Below are 20857 nucleotides of genomic sequence, written 5' to 3' on the forward strand. Positions count from 1 at the left end.
GAAGGTCTGTACAGAAGTAAGCTAATCCCAAACTAATCCCAATGTGGGTTATCCTTTATTTAAAAAAAAAGTTCTATTGCTGGAAGGCCATCACGACGGAAACTCAAGGGGCCGTGTCAATTCTTTGTTGCGCCAGACTTTACTCCACAAAGTGCTGGAAAGGAGTAGGCATTTGTTCACATCTGGAGAAACCTCTTGTTATTCTGAGATTTTTGATATAGCATTGGGGCTGACTCCTGAGGCTTTTGTCATTTCTGACTTTGTTAGCATTAACTGAAGGTGAGGATTCAAATGAGAGGTGTGGGATTCGTGGAATCAACTGTGCATATATTTTGGAATCCATGAGCTCTCTCCAATGTGGTCAAAATGCATATCCTGGGGGGAGAAACATTAAGAATTGGAGCCTGAGCCTTGAAAAGGCAGCTTAGAACTCGCTCACCCAGGTTGATATCTTTCGGGAAGAGCATGGTAAGCAAGACACTGTGCTTAATAGTGAAGAGTTGCATTTCGTTTAATTTAGCTTCCCTGATTATTGAAAAATGGTTACAGGAAGATTAAGCTATAAAAGTAATGGCATTAGCAAATAGCAGAGGGATGTGGTGATCCATCAATCTGCGAGGCACTGGGCACCTTGACTCCGCTTCCTTTGACTTTATTATTAATAATAATGAATAATCATAGCTGGGCCTTCTGAGCAACTCTCATTTTGGAATTCCAAGGCGCTGTCCTGATGTTAACCTGTTCATGCACAGACCTTTGCAACTCCACAGTTCAAGGCAAGCAAGTAAGGCAGGTGAGTTGTGAGCCCCATGGAGGGAGGAAGAGGGCTTGCAGGTGAAAGTTACAACCAGCTTGAGGTCTCCAGTCTCAACTCTGTGGAGACACCTCCTGGGTGGGTGCTGGAAAGAACCCCAGACCAAGAGGTACCGGAGACTCTGTGCAGGCTGCCCATGGCCGTGGGAATGTTTTCAGCACTGGCTCTGTCACTCCCTGGGTCTCAGCCCACCCATCCACTGAGTAGGGGTTAGAGATGGAGGAAGATGAAGACCTTGAGACTGTATGGCTCACATTAGGTAAGGTGTGTAAGCCATGGCATTTGGAAAGTATCAATAACTCTTCGTTCTCCCCTTCCTATTTGCAAAACAGGCAACCTAGTCCTGCCCTTGCTGACCTAGGTATCCTAAGGATGAGTGTGGACCAGGAGGGGTTTATGGAGCAGATATTTGCTCACTCTCTGAGAGCTATTTGGGACCATGATGGAGCCAAGTGCATGTGGCCAAGGGCCCAGCTTTTGATCCCCACACCCAAGTAGGCAATAGAAGAAACATGTGGTAGAGCTCTGTGTGACAAGCAAGGGGGTCCTAGGAGCTCTATGGACCCAGAGGGGGCAAGAGGGGAAGACTTCCTGGGTTCATTCATTCACTCGTGCAAGAAATTTAATTGAGTACCTACTATGTGCTGGGTGTTATTCGAGTTTCTGGGATTAGAGGAGTAAAAGAAACAGCTCCCTCATGTTGATTTCCTTCCAGAGGGGAGGCAGCAACAGGAAGCATGAATAGATTACGGGATGCCAGGTTCTGTGGCTGCCTGAGAACCCTCTCCCCACTGCAGGCAGTGTGAGCGACTGGGGGCCCAGCTGCTGTCCTCTGAAATCCATCGCTACATTTGTGCCCAGGTCACACTTCCCACGGCTGCTCCCCACTGAGGGCCAAGTGCAGCAGGGGTCCTAAGGCAGACCCTGTTGCTAAGAGATAAGGGACTCCTTCCTGGGCCCACTTTGGCTCAAGGATTCCCCAGCAGTTTTACAGAAACTCCCAGAGACCTCCCGATTGTCTAGGCTTTCACCCACCTGTTCCCTGCTCCCTGCACCTGGGTCAGACCTGCATGGGGTCTGACCTCTCTCCCAGACTTTTCCAGCTCCTTCCTAGTTTCTTTCACAGTCGTTTCTTCTAATAAAACCCTGCAGGCTTAATCCCGTCTTGGTGTCTGCTTCTGGGAGAACGCCGATTAATGCAGACGTTTAATAAAATAAAGCAGGGAAAAGGGAATGAGAAGGGGGTGGGCTCGGGGAGCCCTGGGAGCTCTCCATTAGCATATCTGAAGCAGGAGTGCTCCTGGCAGAGAGAATTTCCAGGCCAGTGCTCCTGAGGGAGGATCTCCAGCCAAGTGCCAAGGTAATTCAATAGAGAAACAATATTCTTTTTGACAAATGGCTCTGAAACAACCAGATATCCATAGTCTAAAATATGAACCTTGATCTCTGCCTCAGATCTTACACAAAATTTAATCTGGTGTGTGTGTGGCAGAGGGAGGAGCCCAACGTGGCCAGAGCAGAGTGAGTGAGGGGACGAGGGGCAGAGATAGAAACCTGAGAGGCCACAAGGGACCAGACAGTTAAGACTATGACAAGGAGTCTGCGTCCTTTGTAAGTGAGATAACAGGCCACTGAAAGCTGTAGAAATGTAGTGCAAACATGATCTTAGTAATGTTCTAGAAGGTTGACTCCAGAGGCTGGCTGAGAACAAACTGTGTGTGAGGGGAGAAGGGGGCTTCAGTGAGGACACAGAAAACTAGAGGGAGGGATTCTGTAAGGCAGAGGTGGCTTGGGGCAAGTTGGAGGGGGTCAGGTCAGGATGGACTTGGCAAGTGCAGTCAACTGCAGCTCCTGCTGGACTGGGGATAGAGGGCACAACAAGTGTCTCCTCAAACTGAGTCAGTTGAAGCCCCATTTATTAGTGTGGGGGACACGGGGAAGAAGCAACTTTGGAGGGACATCAATACTTCTCTTTTGGGAAGGCTGATTGAGAGGCCTCTTGGACATCTGCATAGAGATGTCCAAAGGCAGAGGTACGTACAAATCCAGATCTCGGGGGGAGCTTGGGGCTGGAGATACAAAGAATATGTGGTCTTGGGAGCTGAACCTGAACCAAGGGTGACCTCGCGGGTGGAGACGCAGGAGAGCATCGGTGGAGAGCAGAGCAGGGCGCAGGTGGGAGGCGGGTGCAGCGGTTGCCTGGGGACCACCTAGGAACCGAGGACGAGAAGTGTTCCTGCCAGGACAGGTGGACCTGATGATGAAGAGCCTCAATGGTCGGTTGGAGCTGGCTGCTCTTCTGTAGGTTCACGGAGCCACTGAAATTCCATAGCAGGAAAGCCAGGAGTTGGAGACAGGTGGGGGTTGAGGAAAAGAGGTGACCATTACAACGGTTCAAAGCAATGGTGACAGGAGAAAAATAAATGGAATGTGGTTCAGCCTCGTAAATGGAAGGATGCATCAGATGAGGGAACTGCCTGGGAGTGAAGTGTAAGCTTGGAAGGCAAAGACAGGTGATTGAGAGTGGCCAGCACGAGGCTAAGAGTAATGCCATCAAGAAGGAGAGAAGACGGAAAGGTGGGAGTCCTCCGAAAAGACCCTCGGGGACCTGCCCATGTGTAGGTTCAGGAAGAAGAAACCCCCACCCAGACGACCAGAAGTCGGGTCTAGGGGGAGCTGGACAGCACCCAGACGAGCAACGTGGGGGAGAGCTGCAATCCAGGAAGTGAGCTGTTTGATGTTGTTAGATACACAGAAGATAAAGGAAGGTGAGAGTTCATACCTTCATTTGACTCAGTTTGCAAAGTGGCAGCAAAGCGTGGAGCCCAGCTCTGTGCAGAGTCCTGCCTGAAGGATCCTTACATTTCCCAGTTAGGTGTGTTTATTCTTTCCCTAATATTTGATGATGAAAATTTTCAAACATATGGAAATTTGAAACAACTATACAGTGAACATCTGTGTACTCACCATCATAATTCTACAATTAAAATTTTGCTGTATTTGCTTTATCATCAATCTATCTATTCCTGTATCTTTCCAAAATTCCTCTTACCTTTTATGCATTTCAAAGTAAGACGCACACATCAGTGCACTTTCCCTAAATATTTTAGCAAGAATGTCATTAGCTAGAGTTCAATATTTATTTATGAATCTTTTTTAGGATGAAATTTATATAAAGTGAAATACACAAATCTTTTAAATGTTTACACTCATTTCTTCATAGAAATGTCTTTTTCTTTTTCTCTATTGTGGTAAGAACACTTAACATGAGATCTGCCCTCTTAACAAATTTTTAAGTACCCAATACATTATTGTTAACTACAGGCATAATTTTGTACAGCAGATCTCTAGAACTTAATCGTCTTGCATAACTGAAGCTTTATATCCATTGAACAGCAACTTCCTATTTCCCCCTCTGCCCCTGGCAGCCACCATCCAATTCTCTGTTTCTATGAGTTTGACTATTTCATGTAAGTGGAATCACGCAGTCTTTGTCCTTCTCTGATTGGCTTATTTCACTTAGCATAATGTCCTCCAGCTTCATCCATGTTGTCAGAAATGGCAGAATTTACTTCCTTTTTAAGGCTGAATAATATTCCAGTGTATGTATATTCCACATTTTCTTTGTCCATCATCTGATGATGGACTCTTGGGTTGTTTCCTTATCTTGGCTATTGTGAACAAGGCTGCAATGAACACGGGAGTGTAGGTATCTCTTTGAGATCATGATTTCAATTTTTTTGGATATATACTCAGAAGTGAGATTGCTGGATCGTATGATAATTCTATTTTTAATTTTTTGAGGAGCTGCCATACTTTTTTCCATGGTGGCTGCACCATTTCACATTCACACCAACAGTGCACAAAGGTTCCAATTTCTCCATATCCTCACCAACACTGGATATCTTTTTTTTTTTTTAAATAATAGCCAACCTAAGAGGTGTGAGGTAATGTCTTATTGTGGTTTTGTATTAATCCTAAGTGACTAATAAATATCTAGAAATAAAAATAATCTTTAAATTATTAAAGATAATTATTTACCACATGCATGCCCCACCCCGCCCCGTTATCAACATCCCCACCAGATGGTGCATTTGTTACAAGTGATGAACCTGCTTTGACACATCGTCGTCACCCAGAGTCCATAGTTTATGTTAGGGTCACTCTTGGTGTTGGACATTGTGTGGGTTTGGACAAATGTGTAATGACATGTATCCATGATTACGACATCATACAAAATAGTTTCACTGCCCTAAAAATCCTGTCCTCTGCCTATTCATCCCTGCCCTCCTCCACAACCTCTGGCAAAAACTGATCTTTTTGTTGTCTCCATAGTTTTTCATTTTCCAGAATGTCATAAAGTTGGAATTATATGGTGCATAGACTTTTCAGATTGCTTTCTTTCACTTAGTAATAGACATTTAAGATTCTTCCATGTCTTTTTCATGGCTTGACAGCTCATTTCTTTTTGCACTGACTAATATTCCACCGTATGGATTTTCTTATCCATTCACCTACTCAAGAATGTCTTGGTTGCTCCCAAGTTCTGGCAGTTATAAATAAAGCTTCTATAAAGATCTATGTGCAGGTTTTCCTGTGGAAATAAGTCTTCAACTCTTTTGGGTAAATACCAAGAAATGTGATTTCTGGATTGTAAGGTTAAGAGTATGTTTAGTTTTATAAGAAACAATGAGTTGTCTTCCAAAATGATTGTACCATTTTGCATTCCTACCAGCAGTGAAAGAGAGTTCCTGTTGCTCCAACACCAGCATTTGGTGTTGTCAGTGTTCCAGATTTTGGTCGTTCTAATAGAGATGTAGTGGTATCTCACTGTTGTTTTAATTTGCATTTCCCTGATGATGTATGATGTGGAGCATCCTCTCATATGCTTATTTGCCATCCATATATCTTCTTTGGTGAGGTGTTTGTTAAGACTTTTGCTCATTTTTTAATCAGGTTGTTTGTTTACTTATTGTTGAGCTTTAAGAGTTCTTTATATATTTTGGATAAGGGTACTTTAACTGATGTTCTTTTGCAAACATTTTCTCCCAGTCTGTGGCTTGTCTTCTCATTCTCTTGACATTGTCTTTCACAGAGCAGAATTTTAATGAAGCCCAGTCTATCAATTATTTCTTTCATGGATCGTGCCTTTGGTGCTGTATCTAAAAAGTCATGGCCATACCCAAGGTCATCTAGGTTTTCTCCTATGTTATCTTTCAGTTTTGTTGTTTTGCCTATTACCTTTAGGTCTATGGTCCATTTGTGAGTTAATTTTTGTGAAGTGTGTAAAGCCTGCGTCTAGATTCACACTTTTGCATGTGGATCTCCAGTTGTTCCAGTACCATTTGTTGAAGAGACTATCTTTGCTCCACTGCATTGCCTTAGTTCCTTTGTCAAAGATCAGTTGACCCTCTTTATGGGGGTCTATGTCTGGGCTCCTCACTCTACTCTATCGTCTGCTCGTCTCTCCACTTGCTAGTACCAGGCTGTCTTGATGACTCTAAATTTATAGTCAGTCTTGATGTCAGGTAGTGTCCGTCCTTCGACTTTGCTCTTCTCCTTCAACGTTGTGCTCATTTTAGTTTACTACAGCTTTGTCTATTATAGAGAACATATAAATGGAATAATACAGTATTTTCTCTTTTGTGTAAGGTTTCTTTCATTTTGTTTGTTTTTTGAGACTCGTCCATGCTGTAGTGTGCATCAGTAGTCCATTCCTTTTTACTGTGGAGGAGTATTCCATTGTATGCATATACCACAGTCTGTTTAGTTCTTTTCCTGGTGATGGACCCTGGGGCTATTTCCAGTTTAACTACTGTGAATGAACTGCCATGAACACTCACACGCAATCTTTGGATGGACATATGCTTATATTTCTCATGTGAATAAACCCAGGAGTGAAATGTTTAGTGTTTTTTAAAGTTTTATGAGAAAATGTCACACTGTCTTCCCAGCAATTGTTCCATTCCACACTGCCAGCAACAATGTCTGAGAGTTCTAGTTGCTCCTCATCCTTACCAACACTTTGTGTTGTCAGCCTTTTTAATTTTCTCCATTCCAATGGGTATGAAGTGCTATCACATTGTGATTTTAATTTGCATCGATAGGATATTGATTGATATTGATATTATAACTAATGATGTTGGGCACTTTATCATATGCTTGTTGACCATTCATAAACCTTCATTTGTGAAGTGTTTGTTCAAAGGTTTATTATCTTTTCAATTGGGTTATTTTATTTTTTCTTTTTACTTTTGAATTGTAGGAGTTCTTTATACATTCTATAATGCATTTTTTTTTATATTCTATGGCTTACTCATTCATTTTATTAATTAGTCTTTTTATAAGCAAGAATTTTAAATTTTGATAAAGTCTAACTTTTTTTTTTCTTTTTATGGTTACTGCTTTTTATGTTCTATCGAAGAAAATGTTGCTTACCCCCAAGTCACAAAACATTCTCCTACAATTTTTTCTTCTGGAAGTATTATAGTTTCAAGTTTTATGTTTAGGTCTATTATCCATCACAGATTAAATTTTGTGTAAGATCTGAGGCAGAGATCAAGGTTCATATTTTAGACTATGGATATCTGGTTGTTTCAGAGCCATTTGTCAAAAAGAATATTGTTTCTCTATTGAATTACCTTGGCACCTTTGATGAAAATCAATTGACCCTATAAGTGTGGCTCTAGTCTGGACTTTATTATTATTTTCCTCTTATTATTTTTTTTGAAGTCAATTTTTTTTTGAGGAAGATTGGCCCTGTGCTAACATCTATTGTCAATCTTCCTCTTTTTTCTCCCCAAAGCCCCAGTACATAGTAGTGTATCATTGTTGTGGAGTTGTAGCTCTTCTATATGGGATGGCACCTCAGCATGGCTTGATGAGTGGTGAGTAGGTCTGTGCCCAGGATCCAAACCAGCGAACCCCGGGCCACCGAAGTGGAACGTATGAACTTAACTGCTTTGCCACCGGGCCAGCTCATAGTCTGGACTTTATATTCAGTTGATCTCATGTCTATTCTTATGCCAATACCACACAAACTTGGAATCAGGTATTGCAAGTCTTTTAACTGTATTTTGTTTCCAAAAATTCCTTTGGCTGTTCTAGGTCCTTTGCATTTTCCTATAAATTTTAGATTCAGCTCAACAAATCTTACATAAATGCTCACCAGAATTTAGATTGTGATTAAATTGAAACTATGGATTGATTTTGAAAGAATGAATGTCTTAATGATATTAAGTCTCCTACACCATAGACATCTCCATTTACTTAGACCTTCTTTCATTCCTTTTAGTAATGTTTTGTAGTTTTCAATGTAGAACTCTTGCAGATCTTTTATTAAATTTATACTCAACTCTTTTCTAATTTCTGAAGCTATTGTAAATGAAATTGATTTTTTAATTAAATTTTCCATTGTCCATTTTTAGTTTATAAAACAGCAATTGATTTGTGTGTGTTGAGCTTGTCTCCTGTGACATTGATATATTTATTTATTGGTTATGCTAGTTGCTTGTGGATTTCTTGGTACTTCCTGTTAAAACCGTCATGCCACCTGTGAGCAGAGATAGTTGTTCTTTCTTCCTAATCTTTTTGCCTTTGTTCTTCTTGACTCATTACAATGACTAAGATGCCTACAAATGTCGAATACAAATGAAGAGAATGAACAACTTTGCTTTGTTTTCATTTTTGGAGGAAAGCAGTTAATAATATAGCATTTGGTATGGAGTTAGCTGTAGAATTTTTGTCCTGCAATGCTCCTCTGCAGATTGAGAAATCTTCAAATCCTAATTTGATGAGTTTTAGCATTAGTTGGTATTGAATTTTGTCAAAGGTTTTGTGAATTTATTTAAATGAACATGTGATTTTACCTTTAATTGTGTTAATATGGTAACTTCCTGTTGCTTTTAAAATATTAAATCAACTTTGAACTCTTATTATAGTCTAACATAACGTATCATCTTTTTCTATTTTGCTGATTTTGATTTGCTAAAAGTTTATCATAGATTGTGGAAGTTTTGTTCAAGAGAGATACTGAGCTGCAGTTTTCTCTGTTTTTTTTTTTCCTCTTCTTCTTTTTCTTCCTTTTTTTTTTTAATGATAGAGTTTTCAGGATTTGGTATCTCAGTTATGCTGCCCTCATAAAACACATTGGGATATATTCCCTCCTCTATTTTCTGAGAGAATTTACGGAGGATTGGTAAAATCTCTACCTTGAATGCTTGACAGAATTCGCCAGTGTAACCATCTGGGCCTGAAGCCTTAGTGTCGGAAGATTATTGAAAATGGAATCAATTTGTTTAATAGATTCTGGGCCGTTTGAGTTTCTTATTTCATGTTGTTTCAGTTTTGATGTATTTTTCAAGAAATGTGTCCATTTCACCAAAGTTGTTAAGTTTGTCAGCAAAATGTTGTTCTTCCTGTTCTCTTTCCATTCCTGTAACATCTGTAGGATTTATTGAAATATGCCCTCTCATGATCTTGATATCAATTTGTGTTATATCTATTTTTTCTTGATTAGCTAGCTACAGATTTATTATTTTCTTGATTTTTCAAACCTTAATTCTGGGTTTCATCAATTTTTCTCTATTTTCTTGTTTTCCATTTTATTGATTTCTGCATTCGTATAATTAGATTTCTTTCTATTTACTTTATTCTTCTTTTTCTAGCATTTTTTAGGTTGAATCTTAGACAACTGACTTTAAACATTTTTTCCTCTCTAATATAAATATTTAAAGTTATATATTTCCTTGTATGACTGCTTTAGCAGCATCCCACAAATTTTTTCACAGTGTGTTTTCATGATCACTCAGTTTCTTTCTCCCATGGTGGGTGGCAGGTGGAATCTCTGCTCAGTCCCCTTGGACTTAGCTGGCTGCTTGGAGTCTGCTCTGCACACACATAGCTCAGGGGGCCCCCGGAGATGTGGGCAGCATTTATATGCAGAATATTTTGCTCCTTCTTTGTGGCTTTCTTCTTTCTAGAAGCTCCCCTACCCTCATCTCTCTGGCTGGTGATATTGCCCCCCAACCCTTCCTCTGCCTTTTCAAGCCTGTTGGATGTTGGTTTCCTTCTGAGTTTTACCCACCTTATGTCCCTGATGAGGTCCTGACCTCGGACAAAAGGAAACGTATCCGGTACCATCCACCTCTTTCCAGTGTTGACTCCACTCCAGTCTCTGCCTGTTTGTGGCCACCCTTCAGTGTCCTCTACAGTCCAGAGTTGTTGTCTGTGGAAGGGTCTGTCTGTTAGTAGCTGCTCTGCTCTTACTGGAAGAAGAACATTGCTGGGTTTATTTTTAAAGACTTTGAAAAGATCAAGTTTAGTAAAACAAAGGGGAGTCTGATTGCAGGGATTTAAAGAGTAAATGCTTGGGGAAGAAGTGGAGAGTGCAAGTGTGAGGAAGTTTTAAAGAAAAGAGAGGGAATGCTTCAAGATTGAGTATCTGACGCAGACAAGGTGAAGGTTTATCTTGTTCACCAGTGTGTCCCAGTGCATCCCAGTGCCTCGCACCATAACTAGCCCATGTGAAGTTACTGATTAATATCTGTTGTGTGAATTTGAATGCTCTGTGCATCTTTTATATCCAAATCCTACAGTTGACATATAGGAACTGTCCTAATTAGAATTTAAGTTTGGCTACATACAAAAGGGACACAAAACAACGGTGACTTCAACAAAATAAAAGTTTGTTACTCCTTCATGTAGATTTCCAAGCTGATATGATAGCTATCTCCTGCAAAGTCACCCAGGGGCTCAGGTTTTTCTATGTTGATGCTCTGTCATGTCTTCAGTGATGCTCCACTTCAAGGGAAGAACCCAGGTGTTGTAACATCACTTCTGTTCATATTTGAATGGCCATAACTGATTCAGATGGTTGTATCTAGCTACAAGGGAGGCTGAGCGTGTAGTCTTCCCACTGGTCAGCTACTTAACCCGTAGAAAAATCTGTTACAGTAGAAGAAGTGGAGAACAGATAATGGGGCAGCTTCAGTCTCAATGGCCAAAAAATCAGAATAACAACATACTAGGGCTTTTCTATTATTTCATTACTTCTTTTACAGTCTCACTTTTACTATTTTTAGAAGTTGCTCTAGGATTTGTGATATGAGTCCTTAATTTAAGACTTTCTACTTAGATGTTTCTCCATGCCACTCTTCGCAAATGTAAGAACTTTACAACAATGTAATTCTATTTGCCCGCCTTATCGTCTGTGCTATTGTAATATATCTTACTTCTCTGTCTTAATAATACTATTTTCCTTTAAGCAACAATTTGCCTTTTATGAAAATTAATAGAAAGAAGAAGCTGTATGTTTTAAATATTAGTCACATATTTTCCATCTTCTGTGCTCTGTATTCCTTTCTATGGATACATGTTTCCATCTGGTTCTGTTTCCCTTTAGCAGAATAACATTGTTTAGTATTTCTTATGGTGCAGTTCAGATGAGGACACATTATCTCAACTTCTTTTTTTATTTCGCTCTCATTTTTGGAAGATGCTTTCCCTGGATATAAAATTCTGCATTGACAGAATTTTCTTTTCATGCTTAAAGTTATAATTCCACTGTGTTCTGGCCTTCCTTCTTTCTGATGAGAGGTCAACCATCACCCAGATTGTCGTTCCCTACACCTAATGTGCTGTTTTTATTTGGCTTCTTTTAAGATTTTTTCTTTAACTTTGGTCCTTGGCGGTTTGACCTTGATGTACCTAGGCATGGCTGTCTTTGTATTTATCTTGCTTGGGATTTTCTGTGATTCTTGGATTTGTCAGTTAATGTTTTTCACTAAATTTGTGAAAATTTTGCTCATTATGTCTTCAATATTTCCTCTGTCCTATTCTCTCTCTCTCCTTTCCTTGTAGGACTCCAATCCCACAAACTGAGACCACTTGAAATTATCCCACAGGTCATGGAGGCTCTGTTCATATTTTTTAAACTCTTTCTTTTTCTCCCTGTTCTTCAGATTGGATAAATTCTCTCTCTTTTAAAGTTCTCTGACCCTTTCCTTTTCCATTTCCAAGTTTTTTTTTTTTTTTAATTTCAGATATTATAGTTTTTAGTACCAGAGTTTTCTTTTGGTTCTTTTTAACTATTTTCCTTGCTCTGATGTGATCCCCAATCTGTTCACTCATTAGGACTATACTTTTTATAAATCTTTCAGCTTATTCATCAAAGCTGCTTTCAGTCTTTATCTGTTAATTCCATCAGCCATATCATTGAAGGGATGCTTCTATTGAACACTTTCTTCTTGATCATGGATAGAATTTTCCTGGTTTTACACATGACTAGTAATATTTTTAATGCTGGACATTGTGTGTGATACACTGCAAGAAATCTGTATTATGTTGTCTTCCTTTAAAGAGTATTGAGCCTTGTTTGGTGAGACAGTAAATTTATAGACTGCTTTTCTTAATCCTGTCTAAGCTTGGTTGTAGGTTTTCTTGGGAAGAAGGATTAGCTAGGGTAGCTCACTCTAGTCACTGTTCTGACTCTTAATGTATACCTTTCCTGGTGTTTTAACTGAAAGTCCAGTGGGTTAATGAGAGCTTTTCCAAGAACTGTGAGATTTCTAGTATTGTTATTCTCTCAACCCTAGAGAAGCCACTCTCTGCTAGGATTTGATGAGTCTCATTCTGCGTGAATACAGCCCAACCATTGACCAAACAAGGGGAACCCCTTCTGTGTCTCCATTTCACTCCTGCCTCTCCATATTCTGCCTCACAAATTCCAGCTGCTTCAGTCTCACTAAACTCCAATCTCTCCCTCTTCAGCTCGGTGAGACCACTGTGCTCTGCCTTGTCCCCAGGAAAAGAGCTGGGGTGAATGTTAGGCTCACCTCACATATTTTCCTCTCTCAGAGATTTAATTCCCTCACTATTTTACAATTCCTGATAACATTTGCCTTATATGTTTTGTCCAGGTTTATAGATGTTTACCGCAGGAGAGAAAGTTCAGTACTACTTGCTCTTTCCAGAAGCAGAAGTTTTCCAGCTTCTTCTTCATCTCATGAAGAACATTCTTAAAGCGAGCACAGCCAGACTCTCTTGCTTTTCATTGTCCGTACTGGGTCTAATCAGCCAGGCACTTGCTTATGGAGTTAAAACTCCTTGTGTAAGACTGTAGGTTGTATCCATGGAAATTGCTTCCATTCTCCTTCCCACTTCCCCTTCCCCATTTTTCCTATGATATTGTCTGCCATTTAGAGGGGGAGTTTCTCAGAACAGTCACCTCTTGACCAAGAGGTCCATCACCCTCTGGTTCCCATCTTCCTTTCCAGCCTTATTTTCAATATTTCCCTTTGAGAAACAGATACTGAACTCCTTCACTCACTGTCCCTGTCTCATCTCCACATTTCTAATTGTAGGATGATACAACATCCCTTGATTACCCTGAACAGAAACAATTACTATCCACTCTGACCTCCTGTCATTACTGTCTGAACAATTCACTTGGCAATTAATCATGTCTTGCCTTAGGTTATCTCTTCTCTCATTGTCTAGAACTGACATTTGAATCTCTTATTATATAATTTTTCACAGAAATATCTTGTCTCTCTATTGCAACATAAGCTTCTTGATGGCAGGGCCCATGACCTCTGGCCTATACCCCACCTAGCATAGTGATGGTGCATCTAAAGGAACATATATACAATTTGATCATGGTCACATGCTTGCTAATGAGAATGTTAGGTTAGTCTGAAACAGAGGAAACTATACTTGCAGAAGAGTCATATCAGACACTAATGCAATAATTTTATCAGGCCTAGTCCATGTTTAGTCTCAAATTACTTGTCTGTTTGGATCAAGAAAGGAGGCTCTTTTATTGCCCAAACTCTTGAGCCTCATGTTCAGACAGAGGAACTCTTATGATTTCTGGATCTTTATCCCAGGACATTAGAGCATACGACAAACCATCCTAGCAGGTCCTGGTTCCCTGCTCTACTTTTCTCCTTAAATGATTTTCTTTATGACTCACATACGGCTCAAGGCAGGCAGTAAAGTGCTGATTCTTTGCCTCCTATTTGCCTATCAGCCTTTCAGTGCCCCAGAATGGAGGTACCAGTGATGGCACAGGTACAAGAGGTAATGTGAGGATGGGCAAGGGAGGAAAAGGAGGGAGTCTGTTTTCTGAATCTGGGCTGGGGTAGAAATTTCCTGGGAGGAAGAGGTTAGGTGCTGGTTAGCTGAAATTTTCAGCAGTTGGTGGGAAACTCTCTGACTCAAATTGTATTCCTTTGTGTTTAGCCATTGATTCTGATGTGGCCATCTCAGGACAGTTAGTGGCAAGTGTCAGTCCCAAATTTTCTCCAGATTCCTGAAGGCTTTGCTCAGCTGATCAAGAAATATTTTCTTTGAAACTTTAATGACATTGTGCAAATGTAGGAGAGATTACCAGAGTAAGAACTGACCTCAGGTGGCCATGTCCCATGTCCTCCAGCTCCAAAACCCATTCCCTCTGCTGGAGGTGTATTGTTACTTGTGGTGGGAGGGGAGATGTGTTTCCTCATATCCTAACAAGAATTTGGGTTTTCCGCTTTCACAACCAATCATTCTCTCTCTCCCTCTCTCTCTCTCTCTCTCTCTTCCCATGTCCCTTCCCTCTCATTCTCTCTCAGTTGAGAATGCCTTTATCTGCAAGTCAACTGACCAGGGATTAGGACATGTGCACACTTGTCCCAGCTAATAAGAATTCTGGCAGAAGTCAGTGCCAGGGTTAGGTCAGTGCTTGGCAAGGTCAGAACTCTGGGCCAATGGTCTCTGTTAACTTTTGGATTTTGCCTTATGGTTTCAAGATGGCAGCCCATTGCGACCTCATGGAACTGTGTTCATCAGGGAGAAGAGAGTAGGAAGAAAAGGAAAAAAGGAACTTTCCCCCCTCTCCTTTATCAGGAAGGAGGCCATTCCCAGTAGCCCTAAATAGACCTTCCATTAAATCACTGGACACAAAAGGCTAAGAGGAGCTGGAGTCCCATGACTGGCTTAGAGCAAGCATGATGCTTCCTTGGGCCTGGGGAGAGGACTTGCCTCTCATAGGAACATAAATATCTGTGCCCTAACTGAACAAATTTGTAGTTACAATGGCAAAAATATATGGAAAATGACAGTTACAGAAGAATCTAATGCTTTATCTCTCTTCCTTTTCTGACTGCAAGGAAGGCAAAGAATCAGGATTAACACACAGATGACAACCATACCCTGTTTTCAGTGTGCTCCTTATAGCAGGTTGTTGTATAGGAGAGAATGCACAGTTTGGAATGAGAAGGCTTGGGTTCAAGTCCTGGTTTTGCTAGCAGTTAGCCGTAAGATCTTGAGCAGTTTACTTAACCCACTCAGCCTCAGTTTCCTAATATGTAGTAGAGATAATGATGGTGATGAAGATGAAGACAAGTGTAGCTACCATTTATTGAGGGCTTGTGTGTGTGCCAGGCACTGCGAGAGGCAGAATTCTAAGATGCCCCCTGTGGGAATTACACCCTGTAGGATCCCTTCCCTTGGAGTGTGAGCGGGACCTGTGAATATGGTGGATGTCACTTCTAGGTGATATTATGTGGCAAAGGAAAGAAAATTTAATTAAGGCTTTTAATTAGTTGACTTTGAGTTAATCAAAAGAGAGATTATTCTGGGTGGGCCTGACCCAATCAGGGGAACCCTTTAAAAATAGGGCCTAGGCCTTTCTTGAACATCAGAAGCTCCAAAAAACAGAGACTCTCTTTCTTTTGCTGGCTTGGAAGAAGCACGCTGCCATGAGTTCCACAGCCTCCAGGAAATGCATTCTACCAACCAGCTGAGGGAGCTTGAGAGCAAATCCTCCCACAGTCAAGCCTTCAGATGAGAACACAGCCACCAATACCTTGATTTAAGCCTGGTAAAACCCTGAGAAGAGAACCCAGCACACTGTGCCAAATCTCTGACCTACAGATACCATGAGATAATAAATAAGTGCTGTTTTAAGCCCCTAAACTTGTGGTAATTTGTTCTATAGCAGTAAAAAATGAATACAAGTGGTGTGCTAGACTCTTTATAGATCTTACCCATCCAGAACTCACCACAGCCCTGTAGGGTTGGGATTATCTCTTGGATCTGTTGAGGGACAAGTTACAAGGTGTGTGATGTCAGCTGTATAATGTGTAGATTTTTCCAGCTCCTCTGTCTCCTGTTACCCACCTTCAGGTATGTCTCTGCTTCCTCGCTCTTTTGACTTGGGAAGGCAGTTGGAAGAAAGTAGGTGAAACTTCAGACGGCTAATTGCACTTCTTGCTGACCACTTGGCAAACAGCATCGCTGATTACAAATATGCCAGCCTCTTCTTTTATGTTGCAAACTCCTTCAGGACTAAGCCTGCAAATTCATCCAGGCACATAGTAGGTGTTCAGTCTTCTTGGATTGAATTGCATTAGGGGAAGTGGAATGAAAAAGATAGCTGAAATAAAACCTTTAAATTTTTTGAGGTTTTCCCTTAGCTTGTGCTATGCTGAGTTCCAACTGCAGCGTGTAATTGAGTTTAGATGGCGTCCTACCCAGCGTGAGTGTTAAGATTTGTAGCTCCCTGTCTGGGATGGCAAGGGCAGACTTTTCGTGTGCAATGAGCTTCTTATTGACCTAAGCAGTGTGGAAGCTCATCTCGCGCCACTGCAGTTCAGGGTCACTGGGATTATTAGCGCATAGGCGAGGAAATGCTTGCGGTCGGCAAGTGCTGGAGTGCTAGGTCCTTGCTCCTTGTGCATATCCACAGTTGGGGGAATTTGGAGTGGACTCAGGGGCACTTGTGCCTGGCTCTTACATTTTGTAATAGAAGAGCATTTCACCCAACCACCTTATCATTGAGGATATGATAGTATCTGATTTGGAAGTGAGTAAATAGCAAAGCTCTTTTTAGAGAAGAAACAAACAAATTTAAGACAAGCCAGGGAGGCTGAAGCCAGATGAACTGTGCCCATGGAGCTCAGGAAATTAACCCAACATGGAGGTGATATCTTCCCAAGCGGTGTGCACACAGAACTCAGGGCCATGTGGCCCAGAGGAAATCTGTCTCTTACTTTGAAATAGAGAATTCACTCTTTTCCTCTGGATATTTGCTTGCACTGTAAACCATGACCTCTTCTTCTCTGTAGTCCAAACTGGCAGATTTAAAGGGTATTCATCCAATCAGCTCATTCACTCTCCTAACAGCTCCTTCACCTTTCAGCTCAGTGAATGTGATTAACTGGCCTCAGCTAGGTAGGTGAAGCCAGTGCTTTTGCAGAGAATCCTCTGTGGTTCCGTCCATTCTTTAAGTATTCAGGGGAGTTCTAGACCTCTGTTGAGACATGTTTTAAATTTCCCCCAGAAAAATCCTTTCTGGTGTGACATGCTTGTGTTGGTGTCACCCTTGTTAATGAGGACCACTTTCCATGAATTAGCATCCTTTCTCCTCCAGGTGAACTGGAACAGAACATATATTGAGTTTCATGCAGAATTTTTTCCCCATTTATTGTTATTTTTTTGTTCAGACTCATGGTTTCTTAATATTTTTCCTAATTCTGTAAATTTTTTACATTTAAAAAATATTTAGTGTGAACTTGCTAGAGGTATTCTTGCTTGAGAATCATATTATTTCTGACATTTCTGTAAACAAGAGAGTGGCATTCGATTGAGTTGCAAGTTAGGAAGTAAATGGCATCTGAAGGTGATGCGTTTGATCCCCAACAAAAGGCTCCCCATGGGCGCTGGCCTGCAACAGCCCGGAATGCAGCAATATTACCCAATTTCCATATAACCAGCCTATTAACATGCCAGTGGCCTCCGAGAGCCATGACTTGGCAATTCCAGGATAAAATAAAGCTGAAATCAGCGGCTAGAAAATGATAGCTCTTCTGAGAATTTAACAGAGCCTTCGACTGTCTGATCAGGAAGAACATCTGCTGTCTGGGCTTGAGAGAGTCAGCGCCTCTCTGCAGATGAGGGTGGAGTGGTGTCTTCTCAAGGTGCATCAGCACTGCAGCTCTTCCCTGTTCTCTGAAGTCCAGGCCACTGGGCACCTGTGCATGGCTTGTGTGGTGGAGTTGGGCTCTGGTTGGGTTGCAGTGGAACCTCTCTGCATAGAGAAGGCAGCAGCTGGCCCATCAGGGGCTCCCTCACTCTGCCCTGGGCCACGGGGTGAGGTGATGACAGGAACCCAGTTCAAGGAACACAAAAGGAAGCAGGGCTTCTCACAGCGGGTAAGAAACACAATGAAACTTTTTATTCCAGAGGCTGCAAGGCTGACTAACTCTTTAAACAGTAAGTGTAGGCAGAAGCACAGATAAAATAGCTTAGATAAGATTTTAAGGGGATATGAGATGTTGGGGGTGAGTTTTCGTGAAGCTTTAAGGTTTCTTGGTGCCCCCATGAGCTCAGAACCCTAGATTGGCTTGGAACATGGGTCTATCTTAAAACAGTTCTTGTGTTGGTTCACCCATTTTCCTTGTTTGAAGCTGCTCTGTTCTCTTCAAAAAAGTATCTTACAGACATTGTGGTTCTAGGACTTTGGGCTTATTTCCCCCCCACCAACATACAAAGAAAACCACTTCAACTCATAAATATGCATGAGGTGCCTGCTCTTGGCACTCTAGTGTATGGCATATAGGCAGGGATGGGGAAGCTGGTGTGTGTGCAGTGGAAGTAGGGCTAGGTGAGACCCCACATACAATGAATGTAAGACCCAGCACCTATGGGGGGTGGGGGTGGCAGTGCAAGCTGTCACTAGGAAGACTAGAAAAAAATAGTCAACTGAGTGAATCCGAGGCAGTAGCACTGACCTACTGATGCCGTGGTTATTTCCAAACACAGCGCTCAGACCAGTGCGTGGAGTTAAGAGCAGTGAAGCTATGGCAGATTGGGGAGCTCAAGACCAGATTCACAGACAAGATGAGGCTTCAGGTCTTGAACAAAGGGTAGAATTCAGTGCGAGGGAGAGGAGACATCAGCAAGAGGATGATGTGTGCAAACGCATGGAATAAACCAGCCCTGAACACAGGGAAAAGTGACCCAAGACCAGCAGCACCAGGACCCCTACTTTCTGTGATGGTGGTGGGTCATTTCATTCCTGTGCGGCATTCAGTCCAGGCTCAAAATCCCTGCCTCTGCCAAACCTGCTACCTGTCTGTTGCTGGGAGATTGGAGGCATCCTGGACCCCTACCTTCTGCATCACCCGGGCTTCCTTCTCTCTGGTTTAGCCAGTGGGAGGTACTCGCAGAAGGTCAAAGACCAGGTGAGAGGTCATGTATGTTTTCCACCTCTCACTCCCTGCTTCAGCACCACAGTAGTTCTGGAAATGGCTGTGGCTTCTACCAGGTGACCAGTTTTCCAGAGCTCCTTCTCTCATGGGGCTCCAAGAACACAAGCCTGTGGTTGTGAAGGCTTCCACTCTTGCTAGTCTTTGGGCAGCTTGCAATCTCTTGTTGGCTCCTTTACCTTATTCTGTCCTCTGCTTTTTGTTTCCTGCCAGGACGCGGCTGATACCTCTTGCCTTCCCACCTACATGAATACCTGTACCAGACAAGTATTTTTCAGTGAAAGTGACAGGAAGCCAATTCAAAATGTCTTAACAAATGAAGGGAATTTATCGGCTCACAAAGCAAAGAAGCTCAGGGTAGCTAGCTTCAGGCACAGCTGGGTCCAGGTGCTCTGCATCTTGGCTCTTCTTTTCACTATGCTGGCATTTTTCTTAGCCAAGGTCTTCTCTTGTGGTAGAAAGACAAGGATCAATAGTTTCAGGCTAATGATGCCACCAACTGAGCAACCACAATGAAAAGATGACCATTCTTTCCAACTAAGTTCCAGCAGAAGTTTTGATATTTGCTCTGTTTAGTGAGGCCATCACACATCTATTCTATGAGTGAGGATGGGGGAGTGGAGGTGGGAGGAAGGTGCACAATGGACAACCCCTTCCCCACCCCATAGACCGAGAATGGGGGAGCATATTTCCTCAATGAAAAGCCAGGGGGAAGAGAACTCTGGGCAGGCAAAAACAAAAGATGTTTGACATGAACCTGAACCCAGTTTATTGAGCTGTCTCAACTCCACGGGAATTTTTTTTTTTTTTCCAATCTCCTTCATTAACCATACTATGCCGAACCTTCCTTTCTTGTTACTTAATGATGTCTTTTGTTGTTGTTACTGCTGTCAAGTTGATTCTGATTCCTAGAGACCCTGTGTACAGCAGAGAGAACCCTTCCCAGTCTTTTTGCGCCGTCCTCTCACCTTCCAGCACTATGACAGACAATGCTCCGCTGCTATTCATAGGGTTTTCACGGCCAATTTTTTCAGATGTGGGTGGCGAAGTCCCTTTTCCTAGTCTGTTTAATCTGAAAGCTCCACTGAAAACTGTCCACCATGGGTGACCCTGCTGGTATTTGAAATGCCAGTGGCAGAGCTCTCAGCATCACAGCAACATGCAGCTGCCATAGTACGACAACTGACAGATGGGTAGTGTGGTTCCCTGACTGGGAAACAAACTCGGGTTTGCACCACTGAGAGCACCAAATCTTAACCACCAGACCACCAGGGCTAGCAATGATGTCTTGGCAGATTTAATTGCTTTCTAGTCAATGTTTCAAAACTGTTCCTGACCCTGGGTGGGCTAGACCTTTACCTGAGGAACTCGGAGAATAGCTACGCACGTGTGTGTGTGGGTGGGGCGGGGGGGCAGGGTAAGGGGTACGGAGGTCACTCCTGCCCTTTGTGCTTTTCTAGGCTCTAACACATCTGGAGTCGAGGATGTATGGGAAGAGAGACAGGGAAAACAGTAGTCATTTAACGCAAGGAGCAGCTGTTAGTAGCAGGTGAGCTGTCCCTGGTGCTGAAATAGTTCTTTTGGGTTTTGTCCACTGCTGACGAACTCTTTTGGATGATCGACCTCTGTGTAGAGGCTGAGTGTGGTCTTCTTGGCATGTAGTGTTCACTCTTACTGCAAGAGCCTCCATCACTGAGGATGACTCAGAAGGGAGGCCAGGTCTCCAAGTACCTCCCTTCTCCAGCTGCAGCATCCCCACAGCTCATGTGCCCTCCTTGAACTTCCATAATCC

This window comes from Ceratotherium simum, chromosome 22 (assembly GCF_057802395.1).
Source record: "Ceratotherium simum simum isolate JZ-2026a chromosome 22, ASM5780239v1, whole genome shotgun sequence".
NCBI classification, from domain to species: domain Eukaryota; kingdom Metazoa; phylum Chordata; class Mammalia; order Perissodactyla; family Rhinocerotidae; genus Ceratotherium; species Ceratotherium simum.